Raw genomic sequence first — 20,480 nt, 5'->3', positions numbered from 1 at the left:
GGCCCAGCCGCTCCGCGGCATGTGGGATCCTCCCGGACCGGGGCACGAACCTGTGTCCCCTGCATCGGCAGGCAGACTCTCAACCACTGCGCCACCAGGGAAGCCCGCTTTTAGCATTTTGTCCAGGGATTTTAGTTGTAATCATTGGGAGAGACAGGCCTTGGTAGATTTATTACCTCTTGACCAGCATTGGAATTCAAATAACCTTGCTTCATGATGGTAAATGAGGATTCAGACACATATTAGTATAGATAATTCTAAAGCCCCTTTCTTAATCACTGTATTCCACATCTTACGTATAAAGCATAATTTTTACTTTTATATAGTTTATGCAAAATCAAAAGACTTGTAACCTATTATTTCTGTTGTGTTACCTGGAGATAGTGGAAAGAGAACAAGAGCTAGAGCAAAAGAAAAGTCAATAAACAGAAAAAGAAAGAGGGAAAGGGCAATAAAATAGACAGAAGGATAGGTAGATGTGAATTGGCTTGCATCATTAAAAATATGTACTTTTCCTATGTCTCAATTAGGGTTCAGGCAGGAAACAGATGTTATGCTACCAGAGTAACTAAAAAGAGTTTAATGAAGGCGCTGTTTCCAAAGGGGTTGGCAGGGTAAGGAAGGTAACAAGGGATGCTGAAACACAAAGGGACTCACGGCAGCTGAGATCCATTCCCATCCCCGTGCTTGAAGCGGCAAGAGAAGCAGTTATTAGAACCCACAGTAAGACACACTGTGTAGAGAGTTTGCAGAGTTTTATTGGAATGGGTAACCGTGGTTAGAGAAATGCAGTCACTGCTCTATACTTGTCAGGGAGGAATTAGGCAGTAAATACTCTGTCCTGTGTCTCCTCTTGCCCACTTCTCTCCTGCTGGTGTTTCTTGTTGTGTGAACTCAAACAGATGCCAGACGCCAGACTCCAAAGAGCCTGGATGAGGCAGCTCACAGATATCACCTTTCAGAATAGATTGGAGAAAAGCGGAAAGTGGTTATAGAGAACAAATGGGGAATATCTATTCCTTTTGCCCATCATTTTTCATTCTTATCTAACAAAGGGAAAACTCGTTTGTCTCATTACAAAATAACATCACTATAGTCTTAATATTACTTTTTACTTAAATAAGTATTAGGACCAACTGTGCCATTCAGATATGATAGAAGAAAAAAGAGGGAACATAATTAATTTACATGAAACATAGCTACTATAGTCCCCTTTTATATAGTTGATCTCAAAGCTAAGTTGATAAATAGCTTTTTTCTTCCATGACCCATTCTGTATTTCTCTTACCCTCCACCGGCATGATGACCGGTTGTATCTTTAATCTGGTGGGATGAAGGAAACTTTATTCCCAGAGGATAGAAGTTCTATATTTATTGGTTGCTGCAGTTCTCCATTTTCCACTGCGCATGGAAGTTTACAAGGTGACCTAGTGAATCCTTTGGACTTCAGAAATAGCTACTGTGCAATATCCCTTTGACAATAAGGATAAATCACCATTTCTGGTAAAGTGGCATTATTTTCTGCCAATTGTTTTGGCACCATGAGGAGCCCTATGTAACCAAAGTACATTGTGATTGGCAGAGTAATATCACTCCAAAGATGTCTGTGTCCTAATCTCTGGAATCTGTGAATACGTTACCTTACGTGGTGAAGGGGAATTCAGGTTGCAGATTAAGACTGTGAATAAACTGACTCTAAAATAGGAAGATTATTCTGGATTATCTATGTGAGCTCAGTGTAATCACAAGAAGAGGGAGGCGGAAAAAGGGAGATAGAGGGAGATGTGACGACAGAAGAATGGCTAGAGAGAAGGCACATTGCTGGCCTTGAAGATGGAGGAAGGGAACCATGAGTGAAGGGATATGTGTAGCCTCCAGAAATGGTAAAAGTCAAGGACAGGAATTCTCCCTTAGAACCTCTACAAAGGAATGCTGTCTGCTGGCATCTTGATTTTAGTACCACGAGATCCATGTTGCACTTCTAACCTGCAGAACTGCAAGATGATTAATTTGTGTTAAGACACTAAATTTGTGATGATTTGTCACAGCAACAATAGAAATAATTTTCTACGTACACTGTCAGTTCCAATTTAATGGACCTATGATTCTGCTTCTTGGTGGAAGCATTTCTCTCTTGAGAAATAAGTACTCCAAATCCACTGAGCCCAAGGCTGAGAGGAAAGGAATAAAGAGTTCCTTCAGTGGGATGGGACATTCTGACCTCCGTTCCTTGATTCCCAAACCCATACATTCTGGCTTTGGAGGAATAATGTCATATGTTGGTTGCTGACTTAAGTCATTTTCCATATTCTATTGAACCATGTCTCAACTTCTCAGTGTTGTCGCTGGATGACAAATAACTGAGACTTCAATAGGCCATTCCATCATTCTATCGATCCAGCTGCTTCTGGTGTTGGTATACATATAAGACCAGTGAATACTCCAGTCATAAGCCCATTGCATACCTTCTTCACTGTAAAATAAAGTTTTTGGTTAGAGACAATATTAGTGTAGTATATCAAGGAATTATGTAAATCTGAAAATGAAGTTGCTCTCAGAAATTTTGCAGGCCGAGGAAGTAAGTATAAATATGAAATATGTATTTCTTCCTATGAAGACAAATTGAGACCCTCTCCATTGTAGAAGGTATTCAGTGTAATCAGAGTGTCTGGTGGGTTTGACCTGGAATGATGCCATAATGGGAGCCTAGCCGTGTCCTTTGCATTTGACAGTTTTGGCACTTGCAATGTTTTTGTTTGTTTGTTTGTTTGTTTGTTTTTGCGGTAAGTGGGCCTCTCACTGCTGTGGCCTCTCCCGTTGCGGAGCACAGGCTCCGGACGCGCATGCTCAGCGGCCATGGCTCACGGGCCCAGCCGCTCCGCGGCATACAGGATCTTCCCGGACCAGGGCACGAACCCGCGTCCCCTGTATCAGCAGGCGGACTCTCAACCACTGCGCCACCAGGGAAGCCCTCCATTCTTGTTTCAGAGATAGTAAAAAGGGAAAACGTGCCTTCAATGTGCTTTTCAAACTTAATGAAATACAGTAATACAGAACTAGAAAAGAATATGAAAATGATTTAGGAAGGTAAAAGATATAGAGCAGGCCCTTAAGCAATTTGTTTATTTTAATGGTACATTAAGTGTTAGACTTTCTGACAGTAGCAGGGAAAAAAAACCAACATGAATAATAAAAATTTAATTGTTTGATAAAACGGAACAATTAATTTAGATTTTTTTCCTTAGGCTAATTTCAAGAAGAATACATCCTATAAATCTTTATTTTAAGGTATAATGATTCTAGTCCCAATATAAAGGAAATCCTTCAAAACAGGAGTTTGGGCATGGAAGCATTTTAGGTAGAAAAAGAATGCTAAGCAAGACCTAGGAGACAACTCTTGAATGTGATTTCTTCATAATTTTATGTATTAGAGGAGATTGTTATTTGGCTTCATTTCAAGTGTAACTCAAGGCAAAATTGAGAACCACCTGTAGTTTATCCCTTTATCCTCGGCTTTTCTTAATTTTACCATTTTCCCCTCCATATAGCACTTATCTCAAACTGCAAATATGAAAAACAAAACAAAACAAAGCTTATTTTTGCATCAGGTATTTTGTAAAGTCCTGAATAAAATTAATACCAAAAAGTTATATTAGTGGATGTTAAGTAATTTCCACATACTTATTAAATTCAAATTAGTAAAATGATAAGAATTTATTTTAATGAAAATTAAATAATAGGGAGAGAAGGTATTTCAATAGAAGCTTGGTGAATTGCAAAACACAGACCTGCTGAGAGACTACTTAAGACATTCACTTACAAAATTCATAAATTGTTAGAAGTGAGAGAAAATATAATTTAGAGAGTTGTGGTATTCATCCTGTACTATTGAGTACTGAACAGGTAAGAAGCTTCCCTCCTGGGAACAGAGCATTTTCTTTAGAGAGAAACACAAAGGCTGTACCTTCGGAAGAGTGTCAAAATCAATTAATAATTTCAATCTACAATGCCTTTTATCTAAAGAACTCAGCCACTCACTTCCCTGGTGGCTCAGTGGTTAAGAATCCATCTGCCAATGCAGGGGACGTGGGTTTGAGCTCTGGTCCGCGAAGATCTCACATGCCGTGGAGAACTAAGCCCGTGGGCCACAACTACTGAGCCTGTGCTCTAGAGCCCATGAGCCACAACTACTGAGCCCACACACCACAACTACTGAGCCCACATGCCCGTGCGCCTAAAGCCTATGCTCCACAACAAGGTAAGTTACCTCAATGAGAAGCCCACACACCGCAATGAAGAGTAGCCCTCACTTGCCGCAACTAGAGAAAGCCTGCGCGCAGCAACGAAGATCCAATGCAGCCAAAAAATAAATAAAATTAAAAAAGAAAAAAGAACTCTGCCGCATTTGCTTGTTAGTTTTCAGAACATACTTGTGACATGTCTATTGAATTGTAATTCCCTTTTCTGTTATAAAGAAATTGAGGCATAGAGAAACTGATATGTACTAACTTCTATTGAGGTCAATTAAGCAGGGTCGATTATTAAGAGACATGCCAGACTTGTTGCTTGATATAATAAGGGACACTTTAAACAAATAGAATCTGCCCTTTCTAGAGTCCCTGTTGATAATGGAGGCTTTAGAAAGCCATATTTGTATTACGCCATCTCTTCCCCTCTCACACTCAGCGATATCTGATTGGATCATCAGTAAGTATATGAACTAGACTTATCAATAATTAGACCGTCTGGTAACTTGGTCAAGCAGCGATGATCTCTAGGTAATACTTTTCCAGGAAAAAAATTAAAATCAAGAAATTAGAAGTAAAAGGAGAACTGAAGAAGCATGTGTAGGGTATCTATGGGACTTCATAATATTTGCAGAAACAATTATAAAACATGCTTAAAATTTTCAAAGAATTAGAGGTGATATATATTTTTCAATTTCTTTTTAAATTTTTAGAATAAACGTTACTCAGTGCATTAAAACACATATAGCAGAGTGACAAGTGTCTAAGATTTTACCCAACTGCAAACCAACAAATGAGCCTGCCACAGTTCCCTGGATGCTGGTTGAAGACACAAGATTAAAGATAGGGCTTCCCTGGTGGCGCAGTGGTTGAGAGTCCGCCTGCCGATGCAGGGGATGCGGGTTCGTGCCCTGGTACGGGAAGATCCCACATGCCGCGGAGTGGCTGGGCCTGTGAGCCATGGCCACTGAGCCTGCGCGTCCGGAGCCTGTGCTCCGCAACGGGAGAGGCCACAACAGTGAGAGAGGCCCACGTACAGCAAAAAAAAAAAAAAAGAAATTCTCAGAGGCGAAAATATAGTTAAGAGCACAAATCCAGAGAGGTGAATGAGCAAATGACAAGTTCCCGGCTGCCCTGGAGAAATCCAGTTTTACACAGCTCGTTCCATGCCTGGGGCCATGGAGTCAAAAGGCAAAGCCTAGATCCTGTTCTATGTCTGAAGTCTAATAGGAGACCCTTCAGATAAGGCCAGACCAAGAAAGTTGCCACTTCTGTGAAAGACTGGATACAAAATAAGTATTCTCTGCAAATGTTCTGGATGGAAGGAGAAAAATAAAATCTCCCTTGAGATAAACTAAGTAGATATAGACCCTTGAGAGGATTTGTGGTCAGACTCAAGCCCCATCATATTGAAACTGAAAATCATCAAAGAAACAGAAAATCTTAGAAGCGCCCAGAGAGAAAAGGCATATTAAATACAGGAAACAATATTTAGATACACAGAATATTTCTTACCTCAATAATGGTAGCCAGAAGACAGTGGAATAACATTTTCAAAGTGTGGTACAAAAGTACATCTTAACCTAGAATAATATAACTAATTTCTTATTTTTTTTTTTTTTTGCGGTACGAGGTCCTCTCACTGTTGTGGCCTCTCCTGTTGCGGAGCACAGGCTCCGGACGCGCAGGCTCAGTGGCCATGGCTCACGGGCCCAGCCGCTCCGCGGCATGTGGGATCTTCCCGGACCGGGGCACAAACCCGTGTCCCCTGCATTGACAGGCGGACTCTCAACCACTGCGCCACCAGGGGAGCCCTCTTATTTCTTATATAAATAAGAAAGAGGGAGATTTAACCACTAACAATCCTTTACTAAAACCCCCTTACTAAAAATTCTATTTACTCCAGAAGGCTAGAAAATGATGCTGTAAGAATAATCTGTGATTACAGAAGGAAAGATTAGCAGACTATTTGGTAAAAATGGAATAAATCTCAACAAACACTATTTGTAAAACCAAAAAGCAATAAAATGTGATTATAGAGTAAGAAAAAAGGCCTAAAGTAATGGAAAACAGTGGCCTGCAAGTCAATGTTGAGATATTAAAGTTAAATTGTATTGTTTGGGAAGATAAAAATAATAACTTTTGTCTTTAAAGAGTTAAATATGCATTTAACACTTTATAACAAACATTAAAAATAATCCTTAAATTACTAGAGAGAAAAATGGAATCAGAAAAAAATCTCAAACAAATTAAAAGAATGGAAAAAAGGAGGAAGAAGGGTGTATACAAGTTGTATCCTGATTTGTCAAATATCATGACTCTTCTTCCTGCTGAGGATTATACTTCCCCACCCTCTTGATGTCAGGCTTCTTCATGTAATTTGCTTTAACCAACAAAATGTCAGCGTAGAAGCTTTGTTGGCCAGGTAATAGTTTGGCATCTCTCTCTTTCCTTTGCTCTGAGACTGGCAGAGATTACTTCCTGAGTCCTGGAGGGAAGGGGACATGGGGAACCAGAGCCACCTGTGATGGATCTATCAAGTGTATGAGAAACAAATGTTCATTGTGGTGAGCCCCGTATATTTTTTTAGGTTAATTGTTACTGGAACCATAAAATACCTATTCTTATTGATGTGGGTAAATGATCTGTCTTAAAATTTGGGGTTAATAGTTGTGTGACCTTGGGCAAGTTACTTTATCTTTCTGGGCCTTAATTTCCTTTTTTGTAAAATGAAGTGTTGTATAGACAGGAAAATCTCTTGGAGAATTAAGGGGACAAGGAAAATCAGAAAACATGATATTATTTATGTTAATAAAACCCTCAAAGTAACCACTATTCACATAATATACATAACTGTCCTAGTATTAACAAAGCCTTTCTAAAAGTCCAGGCTATATAGTTAGTGTTGCTCTGATGAAAAGCATTATTTTGATCAAGGAAAATTAATAGCATGTTCATGTCTAACTTCTGGTTCATACAAATGATTTTGGCATTTATGAGGGATAGAGCTATTCAATATCTTCTAGTGTTTAAGCAGAGGAAAGATTTACACCTTCAGTACTTATGTTTACATTAGTGATACATGCTGATTATAGAAAATACAGAAATAAAGTTCCCATAATTTCAAGAGACTTCTATATTTACGCCTCAGCATATTTTTTTATCTACCTCCACTTCTAGCTATATTTGAGATCATGATGAATTAATCATATCCTATCTTTAACCTGATATAATGTAAGCACTTTTCTGTTTTTAATATTTTTGTAGACTTCATGATTATGGATTTTTGGATACTTTTTTGATTTGAATATGGGATACTTCACTTATATAATTCCCTCTTGTTAATCCTAAAAGTTGATCCCACTGATTCAATATTACAAATAATGATGACAGTCATAATTTTACTTTAATCTTTGATTAAATTTATATTTTTTTCTCTGAGTATATTTGCTTAGAAATAAATTTATTCATGAGAAGTATAAACAATGGAATGTCTTTTGATACAATTTGTTGGACTTTTCCAGAAATGTTTTATACCAATTTATAAACCTTCCATTAGCATCTAAGAGTGTATTTCAATATGTCTTCTAGCATTATGAGAAGTTTCTTGTTTATGATTGTCCTTTTTCAAGACATAGGACCCAGTCATCGTGGGCCTCCATTATCAGAGGTTATCCAGTATATCCATCAAATTTTGAACAGGTTTCATGTAACCAAATGGAACCCAGTATTCTTTTTAAGATAATTTAGTTTTGTTGTATCCTAACAATTTAAAACCTGTGCCTAGCAGAAATAGAGACACAGAATTAGAGAACAAACTTATGTTAACCAATGGGGGAACAGTGAGGGATAAATTGGGAGATTGGAGTTGACATATATACACTATTAAGTATAAAATAGATAATTAATGAGAACTTACTGTATAGCACAGGCAACTCTACTTAATGATCTGTGGTGACCTAAATGGGAAGGAAATCTAAAAAATGGTGGATATATGTATACATATAACTGATTCACTTTGCTGTACAGCAGAAACTAACACAACCTTGTAAAGCAACTCTGCTCCAATAAAAAAGAAGAAAACAAAAGAAACAAACAAAAAAACCTGAGCTTTATAAAGCTAAAAAGCTATCATAGTTAGTAATGAAGTGACAGTTAACAGACATTGAAATTTCTCTGCTTGGCAATTTACCTACATGAAAGGAAAAGCAAAATGGAGTCAGTACTGCTATGAGACGCCCTAAAATGGAGCCAGGGAGCCATGAGGGAAGTGTGAGTCATGCATGTCTCAGCCTGGATGGAATCTGACCCACATATTGTCTTAAAGAAGACATTCAGAAGATCTGCCAGAAACTCAAAGAGATGTATGAGACTGTTACCCTAAAATAACTCATGACAGCCTATCTATCTTTTGGACCTCTACTCTAACACAACTTGTGATTCCTTAAGGGTAAATATTTCTTGATTCCCTTCACAGTGAATCACAGTTCTCACTGGGCAACTTTTTGCAACCTTGTGTTTTGTTGTTGTTCATTTTGTTTTTGTTTTTGTTTTATCTTTAGAAGCCCTTGACTCCCTTTCTTCCTTGGAACACTCAGTTTTGCCAGAGTCTGTGTTTCTGTGTCTCCTGAACTGCAATTCTTAGGACTCCAAATAAAACGTTTTTGTTTGCTTTGTTTTTTGTTTTTGTTTTTCATTGACACCAAACTCTTATTGGAGAACAGGTTACTAATTTATTTTCATCTCTAAACCACATCAGAAAGTTAGGCTGCTGAGGAAATAGCCTAACTGAACTCTGCCCTCCTTTACAGAAGATGGAACTTAGATGAATTCTAATTATCCATATTATAGCTTAGTACATACCAATTAAGTACTATAATACAGGTTTTGTCAGGCTTCTTCAATGAACTTCTGCATCAAGCAGAAGCAATGGTGCAAAGGTTAACTAGAAATAAATTGTTAGGCTGGGGGAATTTTTTTGCAAGTTCAGGGACTGCCATCTCAGTAGAGTGGTGCAAATAATAAACCTTTGCCTTCTGCTGGCCCTGAGCTGTCTTGTAAGGTCCGAAGGAGCTCACCTTCCCCTCCACTGACTCCTAAGAAAGGAGGCAGACCTGAAGTGGTCTGCTGACCAAAGATCAAAACAGATTTAAAATTTTAAATGCTTCCTATCTGTGACACTGATTTGTTCTAAGGAAATTTTCTGCCACAGCCTTTGAAAAATCAAAAGAAAAAAAAAATCTTTCCCTTGTCAATGAAAGCAAAAAAAGTAAATGTTTCTACTGACTCCAGGATTTTTCACTTATAATGTTTGGGTACTTTAGTATATCTCATTGAATGCTATTCTATTCGTTCAGATGTCTGAATTTGGTAAAGTTACCACAATTAAATTCCAGATTACATTGACTCTAAGTCCCAGTTTTCTCTGTGCTAACTGGCACCTGCCCCTCCCTTCCCCCAGGATATTTCTTCTCTCTTTAGATCTATATGCAGTGTTTATTGTCTTGTCCTGACCTTCAGTCTGATTGTTTGCTCCTTTGAAATTGTGAGGTGGCCCGGGGGTGGGGTCGGGGGTGTGGGTGGACTCAGATGTGATCTCTCTTCAATCCTATAAAGAAACTAACAAAGGGAGGTTTCTTCCTCATTGCTGCCTCTTCTCCTCATTATTAGCTCTACATGGAGAGAATATTGGTGTCATTCCCTTTTTTCTCCTTTCTCACAAACTCACCTAACCTCTCATTTTTATTATTTTTTCCCCTCCTTGTCAAAGATGCTTGTGTAGGCCTCTTCTTCTAAGAATTAAAAGCTGTGACCAGGGCTTCCCTGGTGGCGCAGTGGTTGAGAGTCCGCCTGCTGATTCAGGGGACACGGGTTCGTGCCCCGGTCCGGGAAGAACCCACATCCACGGATGGGCCCGTGAGCCATGGCCGCTGAACCTGCGCGTCCGGAGCCTGTGCACCGCAACGGGAGAGGCCACAACAGCGAGAGGCCCACGTACCGCAAAAAAAAAAAAAAAAGCTGCGACCATTTCCACCCACCACCACTAATAGATTCAGTGTGTGCCCTTTGTATTCTACATCAAGCATATTTTAAATTTAAACTGACTGCTTATTTTATTCATTGCTGGTGACATAGTATCTCTGGCCCTTCATCCTATCACGTGTTAAGTGGAGACAATAATTCCAGGGCTGTATTTTTTTTTTTTTTTTTTTTAGGTTCTACTTATGTTTCTCTAAGTGTCTCTGAGATTCTCCTCTTTCTTCTGAGGAGTAATATAGTCCTGATCATCATTCATGGAAAGGCCCCAAAAGAGCAATCCTCATTGCCACATGGGTAGCTGTGCTGGCTTACCATTTAAGAAAGAGAACCCTTTTAACGTTCCCTGGTTCCCTGATCAGCTTCCCTTGGCTCTAGTTTTACTTAAGGAAGACTCTTTAACATTTCCTATGAGGATGACTTAGTGGTGATAAATTCAGGTTGCTGGGGAACTATATCTCTCCTCAGGTCAGATTGCTCGCGGCTAGAAAATCAATACCCGAGAGGCAGTTGTTGGTAGAAAGGAAAATTGCTTTTAATCAGAATGCCAGCAATCTGGGGAGATAGTGGACTCAGTGTCCCCCCCACCCCAAAACCTTTCCCAAGCTTCTCCTCAGCTGTGAAAGTTTTTAAAGCAGAAAAGGGGAGTAATCTCAGTGAATCATTGAGATGGGGGTCACTATCTCAGATCACTGTGTGCAGGCCTGTTGACTTCTAGTGATCTTTCTTTAGATGCCGTCTTGTTCACACAGTTTGTTCACACAGTTTGTTCATGAGATGACTGAAGGGGAAGCTGGGGAAAAGATCTGGCCATCTGTTAATTACTCATTCTTCATTTCTATTGCAGAAAAACCCACATGAATTTTTTGGCCAACGCAATACTTCTTTCATCTGCGGAAAGAACCAACACGTTAGGCAAGGTATTGTGTGATCCAAAGATTTGAAAGGTGTGCTTGGGCCAGAGATGAACAGAGCATGGGGGTGCCTGATTTAAAAGTTAGTTACAATGTAGCTTTGTTAAATTGACAAGAAAAGGAGTTTCCTGCTGAGGGCAGTTTCCTGCAAGGAGCTGCTTACACTCCAACTCCGGATGATAAACTTGCTGTCTAGAGTAACCTCGGTTATAATTTGTTTCCTTCAGCACTTTAAATAAATCATCTACTCCCTTCTGTCCTGCAAAGTCTCTGTTGGAAAATCAGCTGATGGCCTTATGGGGGTTCTCTTGTATGTGACTCTTTGCTTTCCTCTTGCCACCTAAAGAATTATCTCTTTATCTTTAATGTTTACCATCTTAATTGTGATATGTCTTGCTGTGGGCCTCTTTGGGTTCATCTTGTTTGGGACTTTCTTACATTCCTGGACCCAGATATCTGTTTCCATCCCTGGTTAAGGAAGTTTATAGTCATAATTTCATCAAATAAGTTTTCTGCCCCTTTCTCTTTCTTTGCTCTTTCTGGGACCCCTGTAATGTGAATGTTAGCATGCATGATGTTGTTCTAGAGGTCCCTTAAAGTATCCTCATCTAAGTTTTTTTCTTTTTTTCTTTTTGCTGTTCTGCCTGGGTGATTTCCATTATTTTATCTTCCAGGTTGCTTATGCATTCTTCTGTGTCACCTAATCTGCTGTTAATTCCTTCTAATGAATCTTTCAGTTATTGTATATTTCAGCTCTCATTAGCTCTATTTTATATTTTCTAGCTCTTTTTTTTGAAGTTCTCACTGTGTTCCTCTATTCTTTTCCCGAGTTTAGTAATGGTTCTTTTTACTACTGCTTTGAATTCCTTATCAGGTAAATTATTTATCTCCATTTCATTAAGGTTTCTTTCTGGGGTTTTATCTTGTTCTTTCATGTGAAACATACTCTTTTTGTTTGACTTTCTTTGTTTGTCTCTATGAAATTAGGTGAAACGGTGACCTATCCTGGTGTTGAAGCCATGTCCTTATGCGGGAGCAGACCTTTGCAGTCTGTGCGTGCCCAGTGTCTTTGGTGGCAGAGCTGGCCCTGAAGTGAGCACAGGCAGTCTCTCTCTTGGTGGTAGGTGGGGCTGGAGTCTGATGGATTATAGCCTGAGCCAGGTGTGAGCTGGGGCTTCTCCCAGGCTCAGTGGTGGTCACCAACCTATCAGGGAGACTGGACTGGGGTCTGGGGCTTGAGCAGGAGTCCTGAGGGAGTCGGGCTTTTCCCTGGAGTAATGGCACCCTCTGCTTTGGTTGGGGGCATGGCCAGGACCTGAGGTCTTGGAACTGCGCTTCTGAGCTGGCTTCCCTTTGTTCTGGTGCATGCACACATGATGGTGATGGCAGTCCCTGCCTTAGTTATAGATGGGGTCATGGCCCGAGGGATCGGAGCTGCGCTTCTGAGCTGGCTCCGTTTTGTCTTGGTGGAGTTGCTGCCTTAGCAGGGAGCAGTGACAGAGTCAGAGGGGTGGAAGCAGGAGCCCAGTGGGGGCTGGTGGGTGTGCTTGGGCAGTCCCGGCAAGCCAGCCACAGCAACAGGCAGTTTTCAATCTGCTGCCTCTGCTCTGGGACTGGGAGCAAGTGAGCCTGTGCACGCACTCTTCAAGAGCGGAGTCTCAATTTCTTACCGCCCTCTGGTGAGCTCCGCTGGTTTTAAAGCCAGTTGAGGGAGCTCTTCTTCCCAGTTCCAGACCCAAGGGTTGGGGTGCCTGATATGGTGCTCAAACCCCTCACACTTTTTGAAGGATCCTGGAGCCTGTGATATCTCCTTCCTCTTCTGGGGTACCGGCTAGGGGCGTGGGTCCAATCAAGATCACTTCTCTTCCCCTCCTGCAAGACTTCATTCAGTTCTTTCTTTACTGTCTTGATTACAGGAGTCATTCTGCTAGCCTTCAGGTTGTTCTCAGTGAGAGTTGTTCTACATGTAGTCGTAGTTTTGATGTATTTTTGCAGGGAGGTGAGCTCAGTTTCCTTCTGCTCTCTCATCTTGATCCCACCCTCCTAGATTTCTTAATCAATGGCACCCAAATTGGCCTTCATGATGTTTTTCTGTAGGGATAAGTTAAGTCTCTGGTACAGCAGCAATCCCTATTCTCAGGTATTTACCAATCACCCGCCATATACAAGAAACAATACTGAACACCAAGGGAAAAAAATAAACTGTAGGAGAGACTGTGTATCTCTATCTACATCTATTTCTATGTGTCTATCTATGTATCTGTTGTGAGTTAGAAAAAAGGCATCAGTTGACAAATGAATGTTAAAGGCGGTGAGAGGAGGTGTAAGTATTCCAGGATCTCTTTAAAGGAAAGAAAGACGTTAACTAAAATTTTTAATGTAGGTAAGATTTAGAAAAGTGAAATACCATGGAGGGAAATATGGGTTTGTTTTTGGTTCTAAATTCCCAATTACCTGGTACATAAATAACAGAGAGTATGAGCTTAGAAGTTTGTCTATTTAAGAATGTTCTTGAGTTACAGGGAATATACTTGGAATGGTGGGTCCTGTCAGTAAATAATCTTATATTCAGTGTTCATTTGACTATGTCCACTCTGGGTCCAACAGAACAATTGGCTGTCATTTTTGTGGCTACTCAGATGTAGTGATTTGGAGGGAAAAATGGCTTAATATTACTCCATCATGACGTCATAGTAAGATAAAGTTATAAGGAACAATAGAGTTCACCTGAACACGCCCTTTTATATTATTGATGAAGCAGAGTCAGGGAGGTAAAATGACTTACTCAACGTCATTTAACTAGTAGTGGAATGAAAACCAAAAATTTCCAGATTTTTTTGACTTTGAGATTGAGGAAGAGGTAGAAACAAAGCACTATTTTTTGGATATGCTGAGTCTGAGGTGCTTGTGAGATTTACAGATGATGTCTTGAAATGCTTTGTTAATTATGTCTGAATTTCAAGGCTATGCTTAGTTCAAGGGATACGGATTTCAGAACTATTAGAATATAAATGAGTGTGAAGGACGTCCCTTAAAAAGGGCACTTAGATATCTTAAATTTCACTCAAAAGAGGAAATTCTCACAAATGTGAGTTGTGCCTTGACCATCAACATTACATTATCCCAGTTTCTGCCCCAACATCATAGTAATATACATCCCACAAAGCAGCCACAACATTCATACGTCCATTCGGCCAAAAATGTTTATTGCCAGACCCCATTGTAGGTGTTACGGCTAATACAGTGAACAAAGTAGATAAGGTCCTTGCTTTCAGGCAGTGGCGTTACAGTGGAGAGGATAAAAAATTCCCAAATTGACAAGTAATTTGACCAAGCAAATATATAGTGGTAAGTATTCTGAAAAAAATAAAAGGGAGTAGTGTGACAAAGAGTGATGTGTCTGCACCAGGTAGTCAGGGAAGGACTCACTGAAAGGTAACATGGAGCTGAAACCTGAATGACTTTTGGAAGAAAAGCGTCCCAAACAGGGAAAATAACAAGTGAAGAAACCCCAAATTGTCAAACATAAAGCATTCAAAAGAGAGAAAATAAACCAGCATGGAGGAGCCCAGTGAGCAACGGGGAAGAGGGCATGAGCTGAAGACTCATCATGAGAGGGATAGACAGGGAGCTGATCGCATAGGGTCCCACGTGAGGGCTCCCATGGTGAGGGACATGGATTGTACTTCACACGCAATGGAAGACCATGAGGCAGTTTAAAGCAAGACAGTGATGTGATCTCATTTACATTTTAAAAAGATGACTTTGGCTCCTAAGGTGAAAACAAACTGTAGAGGCAGGAGTAGAAGCACGAAGACCAATTAGGAGATAGAGGAGTGGTCCCCAGGCCACACGGTGATGCTTGGGGTACGGTTGTCACAGAAGAGATGCACAGGAGGGTATGGAATCTAGGTATGTTTTGGCGGAAGAATTGATTCAATTTCACGTATGGGAGTGATGGAGGGTAAGGAGTGATGAACGGGACAGATTGAGGATTATACCTAGGTTTTGTTTTTAGAAACGTTTGGGTAGTGGTGCTAGTTATGCAGGGGCGAGAGCTTGGGAAGAAATTAGCTCAGAGGAAGAAGTCAAGAGATGGGGCACATTAAGTGTGAGACGTCTGTTATGTATTCATGTAGAGATGTCAAGTAGGAAATTATGCGTGTATGAGTCTGGAGCTGGGTGGAAAGACTGATGCAGAGATATTAGACGCTATGTGACTGGATGAGTTGTCCTAGTGAGAGAAAGTAGATGCAGGGGCGAGAAGGGCCTAGGACCAAGCCAGGGAGGGAGAGTGAGAGCTGACCAACATTTCGAGGCTAAAGAAGGAAACAGAAAAGGATGCTAAGGAGACATAGTAAGGGCAGAGAAAACAAATTATTAATAAGGGGCCACAAAAACAGAACTTCTGGTATTTTTCTTTAAGGGGTACTTAACCAGAATATTTTGTTTTGGTACGGGCTCCTGGCACTTTGATCTCAAATGTCTGGTATATATCATTTTTAATTTAACCAATAAACACTTTCACTCTATTATGGGATGAATTGTATATCCCCCAAATTTATATGTTGAGGTTCTAATCCCTGGTACCTCAGAATGTGACTGTATTTGGAAATAGGGTCTTTACAGAGGTACTTAGGTTACAATTAGGTCATTAGGGTGGGCACTAATTCAATATGATTGGTGTCCATATAGCACAAGGAAACTATGACACAGACATGTGTACACAGAACAGAAGGACCATGTGAGGACACAGTTAGAAGGTCGCCATCTGAAAGCCAAGGAGCAACGACTCTGAAGAAACCTACTCTGCTGACATCTTGATCTTGGACTTCAAGCTTCCAGAACTTGGAGGAAAAAAACTTCTACTGTTCCGTTCAGTCTATGATATTTTGTTTGGGAGCCCTGGCAAATCAGTGCATAGCCCTTGTCTTACTTTATTTTTCTGCAGCATCTGAAATTGTCAACTGCCTGTTTAAAAAATTGTCACTTTTATTAGTTCAGGTATAAAGTTAGCTAGAGTAAAAGAGTCCCCAAATAATAGACATATGTTAGAAATTTACTTTTCTTCCACTTAAGAGTCTGCGTGTAAGTTCAGAGCTGGTGTTAGGGACCCAAGTTCTTTCTAATGGTTTGCTCTGCCATCCTTGGGCTTTTCCGCCACCCTCATGATCCCAAATAGTTTACCTCCGTGTCTGCATCTCAAGAGGAAGGAAGGGCCCAACCTGCCCTTTAAGGAAGCGACCTGAAAACTGCACACATCACTTGCTTTTACACACATCGGTCAGGACTTAGTCACACAGCCATGCCTGCCTTTGAGGGGAGCTGGGGAGCAACCCTAACTAAAAAGTAGAGATTCTACTCTTGGAGAGAAGAAGGAATGTTTTTCAAAATCAGCTTTATACACTAACATGTGAACTTAATCACTTTGATTTTATCTTATAATATTACTTCTAAATATTATAAAACTAAAGAAAGTTTATTTTCTAAAATTGTTTATGGCTTAGAGAACCACATTCTATCGTTGTCGTTTTCTATCTACCCAGTCATGACATAGTAGAAAGCAAAGTCAGGCTTTCTCCCTATTTCCTGACTTTCTTACTTATAGAATTAGATTTGATTAGATTATCCCTAAGATTCCTTCCGCTAAAATTTCTAGAAATCTACGCTATGAAACACACATAATCTACATAAGTAGTTGAGAAATGAGGTATACCAATGTAATTTTCACGTGTCAGAGTCATGGTGAATTATTTATTTTCAAATAACTAGTCACACAGTTCCTAGACAACTCTTTCAAAAACAAAAAAAAAAAACTTCCAGAAGAAAATATTCAAAATATTGCAGCTTTTCCAGTCTTTTCGTATATATTAACCACGAGGGGGCAGTAGTAGAGAAAGTTCCCTTTTATTTTCTCAGGCTACAAAACCCCACAAAAACAAACCACCGTGTTCAGAGAAATGTCACCAAGTAGGTAATGTTATTTTCTCCTTTGGTTTCACATGTACGTTCTCAACCTGACGGGGCAAGGGAAGCAACGTCTTTGGTTTGTGTGTATCTAAAAAAAAGAGGAAAAAACTTTTAAACTTTGATAACTTTTCAAGAGAGCAAAAGTTTGAAAGTCTCAATACCACAAATATACACAAAATGTATAAGCATATGTTCATGCAGTCATAGATGACCTAAACTCAAAATTCAAATTCCTCATACTTCCTCATACATGTTTAATCAGTAAACAGCTTAGAGCTTCTCTGTCTGTTTCCAAATTTAGTAATTTTATAATCAGCAATACTTTCAATTACTACTGAAACTGTATTGGAAGAGTGATTTCCATAGTATAGACATACTGTTTATTACTGAGTGTAATGTATATTCCAAAGAATAAAAAGGCAAAATATTTATGCTTTCAAAGTTTTTATAACAATTCTAGTTGAGTCCAAGGAATAAAAAAATGAACAACCATATGCTTTTCTCTTAACAAGGACAACAGAGAGTCTTTTGAAAATGTGAACAGTCCCTGGGAATGATATAATCAAAAAGCTAAAACTCAGGTATAAATCATTTATGAGATTTATCTTAAAGTTTATATGATATAAATGGCGATAATAATCAAAGCACATTGATATCTTAAGAATCACGTGTGATCTAAGTTTGGGAACTCTATTTCATTGGAATCACTCTTGAATAATAATGAGCAAAGGCGCAGTTAATCACCAAAACTCGTTTCTTCCCCCACTAGAGGCTTGTGCTCTGCCCATGTCAAAGGCCTGTCTCTCAGCGCCCCATTTCCCCATAGGACCAATTAAGTCCTGGTTGTATGATTAGCCCATAAATCTTAACGTGGGCAACTATTCTTTCTTTGGTTCTGGCCTGGGAACATTCACCTTTGGGCCGCAGGTGCTTCCCTGCTGTCCCGGGTAGCTGTCGGGCTGCCTGGAGCTCTGTTTGCCCTGCACGTGCCTCAGGACTTGCTCTGCTGGTGGAGCTCACCTGGACGCTATGGTGGCCGCTGTCCTGTGGGGGTTCCTGTTCCTCCTGCCTCCACTTGCGTTGACTGTGGAGATGTTACTTCTCTATTGTTACTTTTATTCCTCATTTGTAGAATGGGGTTAATAGAAATATCTAGCTCAAAGATTTATGGTGAGGATTAAATAACCTAATTTACATAAAATATTTACCACAGTAAGTGCTCAATAAATCTGAGCAAGGGCCACAACAAACATGGGCACCGACTACCAATACCACAGCCCCTTACCTGCCTAGAGGCTCTGCCCCGTCCACAGTAGGGTCTCTTAGACAACAGCTCAATGCCATGTGGCGACTGATGCAGGACAAAACCATAGGCATAGAAAAGGCTGCTGTGCTAATGTTTATTGTGTTTGTAAGTACAAGAGTTTTTTGAAAGTCCAGTTTCACAGGTTGGGTTCCGTGGGAAGCAGACTCTAGGGGATCTTAGCATGCGAAAGTTTTATTAAGGAGTGTTCTTCCGATCAACACCTCTGGTAGGAAGGGAAGGGGAGGGGAAGGGAGGAGGCCAGACCAGGTACAGGGAGAGCTTCAGGTGTGAGTTGGTCTCAATGAAATGCTCAGCTGACACTACTGGCAGTTTTGAAGCTGAGATAACCTTGCAGATTTGCCCCAAGTTGGGAAGAAGGGGGCCAGGACTTTGCACCCCTGTGTTATTCTGATTATTGAATTTTGCCCACCCTGGGAAGGGACACAGCTTTGGATGAGGCAGCTCTCTTCTGCTGAGACTGTGATTACAGTAGACTGGCAGCTCGGGACAGGCTGGCTTCATGGGCAGGCAACGTGTGAAGACTCAGAGACCCCATGCTCAGGTTAACTCTCCACTGCCACCACCTCAAAATTATTGGTAGTATTTGAGTAGGAGGCCCCACATTTCCTTTTTGCATTGAACCCTACAAATGATGTAGTTGGTCCTGGATAGGGGCTCTTTGTTGGCAGTGCTTTCAGTGGCTGGGATCATGAGTCCTCACTAAATGGGGATTTGGGTGATGTATTATATTACTTATAGTATACAGATAAATAGGACCACTTCTAATAAAAAATTGAGTAATTTAAAGTAAACAAGTAGGATTATTAAACTCATTAGAAAGATAAGTTTCAATTTCTTTTCTTTAAATTGAGTTCTGGGCAGAGTCAAGATGGCAGACTAGGAGTATGAGGGATTCGCGTCTCCACAAAACTTGGGCACCTACCAGGCACCGGTGGGAGACCACAGACACCTAAGGGAACAGGAGAAACCCACAGCAACCAGGTAGGACGTGGGGCATGGGGGGGGGAGTGAGGGGGGAGGAGAAGTGGAGGCTGGATGGGTCCGGCGCCCCTGAGGAGCGGCTGGGGGAGGGGAAGGGATCCTACGCTTGAAGAGGGAAATTGGGTGACCATTGGGAGGGCAGAGGATCAAAAGGGAGTATGGCTAGGTTTCCCTCGCCCACTTGGGCCCCTGGGAGCCTGCTGAGATCCCAGGCTTGATCCTCTGCTCACTGAGGCCTCCTCCAGCCCCTTGGGTCCTGAGGGAGTGGGAGGGAGGGAAAGGGGAGTAAAGTAAAGGCCGGACCTACAGGACAAGCACCCCTGAGGGGCGGCTGGGGGAGGAGAGGAGTTCCTACACCCAGCGGGTCCCGCCCACAGTTAGGGGTCAAGCTTGGATGGGGGAGACCCTGGAGGAGACCCTGTGGGGGCCGTGGAGGAATGGAAGGGAACGTGGCCGGCGCTTTCCCTGTCCACCACTGTATACTTTGTAACTTTATGGGTGGAAAATTTACCAATAGGGATATTTTGAACAAATCCATATTACTACTGAATTCTGTGTTTGCCAATTGTTTATAGCTTGTTTTGAGAAAGGACCCTGACATGGACGTTTATCATAATAAAATGTCACTCTTCATTCAGGCTAAACCATTTATTCAGTATCTAATTCAGGTCTATCTAATCATTTTGAATTGAGACAAGTTTTTAATAATACAACAGGAATATAACACATTGGTTCCTTTTAAAAAATGAATTTGATATTGAAAAATCATGAGATTTTGAAAATATACATAAAGTAAGAGGTGACATTCTGGGGCTTCCCTGGTGGTGCAGTGGTTGAGAGTCCGCCTGCTGATGCAGGGGACACGGGTTCGTGCCCCGGTCCGGGAAGCTCCCACGTGCCGTGGAGCGGCTGGGCCCGTGAGCCATGGCCGCTGAGCCTACGTGTCCGGAGCCTGTGCTCCGCAACGGGAGAGGCCACAACAGTGAGAGGCCCGCGTACCGCAAA

The sequence above is a fragment of the Aethalodelphis obliquidens genome, unplaced genomic scaffold (genome assembly GCF_003676395.1).
Source record: "Aethalodelphis obliquidens isolate GAN/ISIS:26980383/991018 unplaced genomic scaffold, ASM367639v1 scaffold3, whole genome shotgun sequence".
In the NCBI taxonomy this organism is placed as follows: Eukaryota; Metazoa; Chordata; class Mammalia; order Artiodactyla; family Delphinidae; genus Aethalodelphis; species Aethalodelphis obliquidens.
This window is presented reverse-complemented; position numbering follows the sequence as displayed.